At 44.9% G+C, this 6,039-nt stretch overlaps 1 protein-coding gene across 1 annotated transcript in view; it reads left to right on the top strand.

Annotated features, from left to right (window-relative positions):
- Positions 1 to 6,039, top strand: part of LOC133123803 (fucolectin-1-like) — a 125,245-nt gene that overhangs the window by 34,568 nt on the left and 84,638 nt on the right. The window lies entirely within an intron of this gene.

Here is a 6,039-nt window from a genome sequence, read left to right as displayed (position 1 = left end):
GTTCATAATGTATAAAACAAAAATCCACAGACAATTTATTATAGGAATATTAGTTCTGATATTAGTCCTTAATAGTCAGCTAATGTAATGAACAAGAACAAGAGACAATTGATACCTGATTGTGTAGGCTGCAGTTCCTTCATTTTTGGCAAAACATAATAACATAGCAGCATTTTTTACTCATCTGTCCATATAACATAATCCAAAAAGGCCTGGGGATCATCCAGGCACTCTGTTTGCGAATGTGAACTGAGCATTTAGGTTTCTTTCGGTCTTTTGCTTCTCTCCCATGAAGACCATTTTGCCCAGTCTATTTCTAATTGTGGAGTCAAGAACACTGGCCTTAGCTGAGGCTACAGAGGCCTGCAGGTCTTTGCATGTTCTTCTGGGATCTTGTGTGACTTCCTGGATGAGTCATCGCTGGGTCCATTTGTCTGGCCAGCCACTTGCCACAGATAATGACTCTCACCAGGAAGTTCACTGGACAAAGACGTTCAACATACAGCACACCAACCAGGACAAACAGAGAATGTTTGCCTCTGAAACATTCTGAAGAATTGACATGCCCCCATCTCAGATGGCATCACATGCCATATCTATCAGGTGATCTCCCTTTATTCAAGGTGTGAATCCACCTGCCAAATGCCAATAATGTAACTGTATACTTCCTCCAATGAAAACCAGATCACCTAGCATAGAAGCATTTGCCAAAATGATGCATAAGGTCATATATCACAGAAGACCTTGCTAATGACAATTCTACATACATCACCTGTAGAAATGTTGGTGTTATTTGTAAACTGGTAATCTCGATTGGTAACTTGTCCTGTAGCCGTGTGGACAACGATTCAAAGTTTTCAGCTGGAATGACAGAGTGGAATAATAAGGCTTGAAAAGACTGAAAACTCTGCCGTACAGACCGGAGTACAGACCTGCCCACACTTTAACTCTGCAGTACAGACCAGAGTACAGACATTGACTGAAAAGTTAAACATTTGAGTATACAGGGTGGCCTCTCCCAGGGTGACTCAACCATTGCATTACATTACATGGCATTTAGCAGATGCTCTTATCCAGCGCGACGTACAACGAAGTGCAAATCAAACACAACTGTGAAGAGGACCTGAGAGGACAGTACAGTTCCGAGTCCAAGTGTAAACATACAGATAATCAGAACCCTTGAAGTGTACAATCAACTTCCAAACTAGCATACCACAGTTGGCAGCCAGAATACAACAATACAACAGCCAATAAAAAACAACAATATCTATACAAGTAACAATATCTATACAATCTATACATAAATGCCATGACAGTCTAAGGCTAATCATGGTGGTGAGTTAGGGAGGGAGGGCGGCCTTTAGCGTAGTGGTTAAAGTACATGACTGGGACCGCAAGGTTGGTGGTTCTAATCCCAGTGTAGCCACAATAAGATCCGCAGAGCCTTTGGCCATTGAGCAAGGCCCTTAACCCTGCATTGCTCCAGGGGAGGATTGTCTCCTGCTTAGTCTAATCAACTGTACGCCGCTCTGGATAAGACCCAAAATGCCAATAATGTAATATACTGTATTCCAGCACATGGCACAATAGTGTGTAAGAAAGAAGTTGAAATTGTACAATTCTGGGCTGTAACATGAAGTAGGGATGTCTGTGGCTCAGTGGCTGTAGAACAGTTTAGCAGCAGCAAATATAGAGCTTGTGAATAGCATCACTGACTCCCCTGAATGAGTTCAGAAATAAATATCAAAGAACAGTGTCGTATCACATTAAAAACAAAAAGGTATGCAATTTATCACAACATTTCCTTAATAACGTTACATATTCACCTCACACAGGTTGCATGTGTTGTGGCTTTCTATTTCTCCATTCCCTATATAAAGGCAATGTGAGTGTCATTAATGATTACTAAATGTGCTATAAATCCTTTTGGCAGGCCTGCCACTCCCCACAGATAATGACTCTCACCAGGAAGTTTACTGAACAAGGCAGCATCAGTACACCAAAAAGGACTCAGCCAACACAAACGGAGAATGTTTGCCATCACATGTCATGTCTATCTGGTGACCTCCCTTTATTTATGGTGTCCAAGGTGTGAATCCAACGGTATACTTCCTCCAGTGAAACCGGATCACCTAGCTTTGCAGCAGCAGCGAGAGGCCAGAGAAGCATTTGCTGAAATGATGCATAAGGCAGTATATCACAGATGACCTTGCCGATGACCATTGTGGAATGTGAACAGAGAATGTGGAATGAGGGTAAAGCTAGAAAAAAATATGGTGCAGAAAGATCTTCAAAGAAGGACTTGAAAATGAAAATGGACTATTTATATATTTATTAATTTCCTGAAAAGATAGTCTCTCTTCAAAAAGCACAGCACTGTTATTTTACTAAATGTGTGCATATACCCAGGCTTTTCTCAAATGTTTTATTGGCTCTAGCCAATTGATTTAATGATACAATTAAACACAATAATATCAGGAATATAGATCAAAAGAGACTGGAAGTTCTGATCACCCGGATGTGACTGCATAAGCCTCTGAAAAGTGGCAGGGGCATTACTCAACCCAAACATCATTCTACTAAACTCATAGAGCCCTGTGGGCTTTGTCAAAGTCACTGGGGTGCGATGGCACCAGCCAGTATCCGCTGGTGAGGTTGGAAAAGAACCTGCCCTTCGAGAGCAGAGTGCAAGACTCTTCTACCGCGGGGCCAGGGGAAGGCATATTTGGAGGTTACACTGTTGAGTTTACGATAATCTATGCAAGATCTTAAAGTGCCGTCTTTATTGGGCACTGAGACAATGGGTGATGCCCAAGAGCTGGTGGTCTTGCGGATCACTCCTGCCTCCAACATGCCTTGGATCAACGTACGCACCTCCTGGTAGAGATTTGGTTGGGTTTGTCAGTGGTGCCTGCCCTGTGGAGATTGGGTGAAACACAGCATTGGCCTGTACACAGTCATGGGCAGACATGGAGAACACCTCTTTGTGCTCGCATAGAAAAGCATTTACCTGCTGTGTCTGTTCTGGGGTATGGTCTGCTCCACTCAGGCCTGCTGGGATGTAGACATCACTTGGGGTTTCAGGTCGCACCACCTGTTGCAGCTGGACACTCATGGTGTTCTGTGATTCCAAGATCAAGTCCACCCTCTCTGAGAAAAACATCAGTAGACATAATGTTAGCATAGCCACGTGGCTCAGCAGGGAGAACAACGTTAGACTAGTGAAGTTGGGAGTGAGCTGTTGTTTCTGGGTTTAAAGGCGCAGTATTGGTAATGTCACAGCATAAAAGTTAAACCGTGAATGTTATAAAATATGGTGCTAATAGTAGTAATAGCTGGATTATTGTTATTATTTCATTTTCTTGTTTTACTGAAATGGCTATGTCAGGATATGCGCATAGAGATTAATATCGGCTGAATGAAACTAATGACAGTATAAGCAACTGTGGTTTAGTTTCGTATAATTGTATATATTTAGCATTTTCCTAACAAAGATTACTTTTGACCAATAACACCACAGATATTACTATGGTTCATAATGTATAAAACAAAAATCCACAAGCAATTTATTATAGGAACATTAGTTCTAATATTAGTCCTTAATAGTCAGCTAATATAATGAACAAGAACAAGGGACAATTGATACCTGATTGTGTAGGCTGCAGTTCCTTCATTTTTGGCAAAACATAATAACATAGCAGCATTTGTGACTCATCTGTCCATAGAACATAATCCAAAAAGGCCTGGGGATCATCGCGAATGTGAACAGTGTGCATTATTGTTCTGCAGTGGGTTGGTTGCATTTTCTCCTGGATTCGTTAAGTATTATTTGTTTGCTTGCTGATTCTAAATTCAGTTTAGTTGTCATTATAGTGTTCTGTTGTGTACTTGTTTGTTTGTTAGCTATTACAAGTGGTGTTTATTTAGATTCAGTGAAACTGGGTTAGGTGTTTGTTTCTCTCAGGTAAGCTAGGCTATTAAGTTAGGCTATTGTTTTACTGGCTGGCAGGCCACAGCTTTTGTTGTAGGAGGAGCCAATACTTTGCACCCTGCTCAGGCTATTATTACTGGCACACCTGAACTCACTTCAGTGTGCATTATTGTTCTGCAGTGGGTTGGTTGCATTTTCTGTATTCAGCGTCAGTGTTATTTAAGCAGTTGTGTAGCGCACCAGCGGCAGCTGTGTGCGGCGGCCTCTTCTACTTGCCTCGGTGTACGAAGTCGCAGGTGTACAAAGTCGAGGGTGTCTATCTACGGGTGTCCATCGAGGCTGTCCGAGAGCCTGATGTTTGATTTTGTTTTTGCTGCCTGCCCTCATTCCACTGTGTAGTATTCCCCTTGTCCTCCCTAGTTCCCTCCATGTGTTTCCTTCCCATCCCTGTCCTCTCTCCTCTCCCCAGGTCCCAGTCAGGTAGGAGGTTCGCCTCCCGCCAACATGGGCAGAATATCTCTAACCTCATCTTTCCTCCCAGATCCCCTGGTATTGATCTCTGTGTGGCTGGTGGCCTCTGGAACTGCCAGTCCGCCGTCCAGAAAGCAGACTTCATATCTGCCTATGCCTCCCACCTCAACCTTGACTTTCTTGCTTTAACTGAAACGTGGCTCTCACCAGAGAACACGGCCACCCCGGCTGCCCTTTCCTCTGCCTTCTCTTTTTCCCACACACCCAGATCCTCTGGCAGAGGAGGTGGCACAGGTCTCCTAATCTCATCCTCATGGAGATCTAGTGTCTTCTCCTCATCCCTCTCCTTCTCCTCTTTTGAATTTCATGCGGTTTCTCTTACTCTGCCGTGCAAACTGTTTATTATTGTTGTTTATCGCCCCCCGGGTCCTCTGGGGAACTTTTTGGATGAGATGGACATCCTCCTCAGCTCCTCACCTGTCAATGACACCCCCCTGATCCTCCTGGGTGACTTCAACCTCAACTCAGAGTCCACCCAGTCTACCTTTCTCTCCCTCCTCTCTTCTTTTGACCTTACCTTCACTCTTTCCCCTCCCACCCACAAAGCAGGCAACCTTCTTGACCTCATCTTCACAAGGAGCTGCACAACAACCAACCTCTCTGTAACACCACTCCATATATCTGACCACTCCTTCATCTCTTTCTCTCTTCCACTCTCCTCTAACACCCATCCATCTCTCCCACCATCCACTGTCACCTGTCGACGGAACCTACGCCACCTGTCTTCCTCCACCCTCTCATCTACAATCCTCTCCTACCTACCATCTGCGGAGTCTTTCTCTCGACTGTCTCCCGATGATGCGGCTACAACTCTCATGTCCTCCCTCTCATCTTCCTTTGATTCTCTGTGTCCCCTCACGACCAAATTAGCTCGGGCCTCCCCCCCCCAGTCCTTGGCTTTCTGATGCTCTACAAGCTGTCCGAACCGAACTGCAGGCGGCGGAGAGAAAATGGAAAAGGTCCTGTCTCCCCAGTGATATGGCTTCCTTCCATGCCCTCTTATCATCTTTCCATTCCTCTGTCTCTCTAGCTAAATCTTCCTTCTTTCACTCGAAAATTAACGCGGCCGCCTCTAATCCCCGCAAACTGTTTTCAACTTTCTCCTCTCTTCTGGCCCCCCCACCCCCCTCATCACTCACACCTGATGACTTTGTCTCCTTCTTTGAAAAGAAGGTCGATGCTATTCGCAATTCCTTCTCCCAACCCTCCACCCCTGCTGACCCTCCTACCCCCAAAAAGTTATCCTTTTCTCCCCTCTCTGACGCCGACACACTGAAACTCCTTACTTCCCACCGCCAAACCACCTGTCCTCTTGACCCCTTCCCCTCTCCCCTCCTACAATCTATATCTGATGACATTCTCCCTTTTCTCTCCTCTCTAATCAACACCTCCCTCTCTTCCGGCACCATGCCCTCTTCCCTGAAGAGGGCCAGAGTCACTCCCCTGCTCAAAAAACCTACTCTTGACCCCTCTGCCCTGAACAACTACCGGCCTGTCTCTCTTCTTCCCTTTCTCGCTAAAACTCTGGAACGGGCGGTCTGCTCCCAACTGTCCACTTATCTTCTCCAGAACAATCT

The sequence above is a fragment of the Conger conger genome, chromosome 1 (genome assembly GCF_963514075.1).
Source record: "Conger conger chromosome 1, fConCon1.1, whole genome shotgun sequence".
Classification (NCBI taxonomy): domain Eukaryota; kingdom Metazoa; phylum Chordata; class Actinopteri; order Anguilliformes; family Congridae; genus Conger; species Conger conger.
Note: the sequence above shows the minus strand (reverse complement) of the source record. Positions and strands in the feature narration are given on the sequence as shown.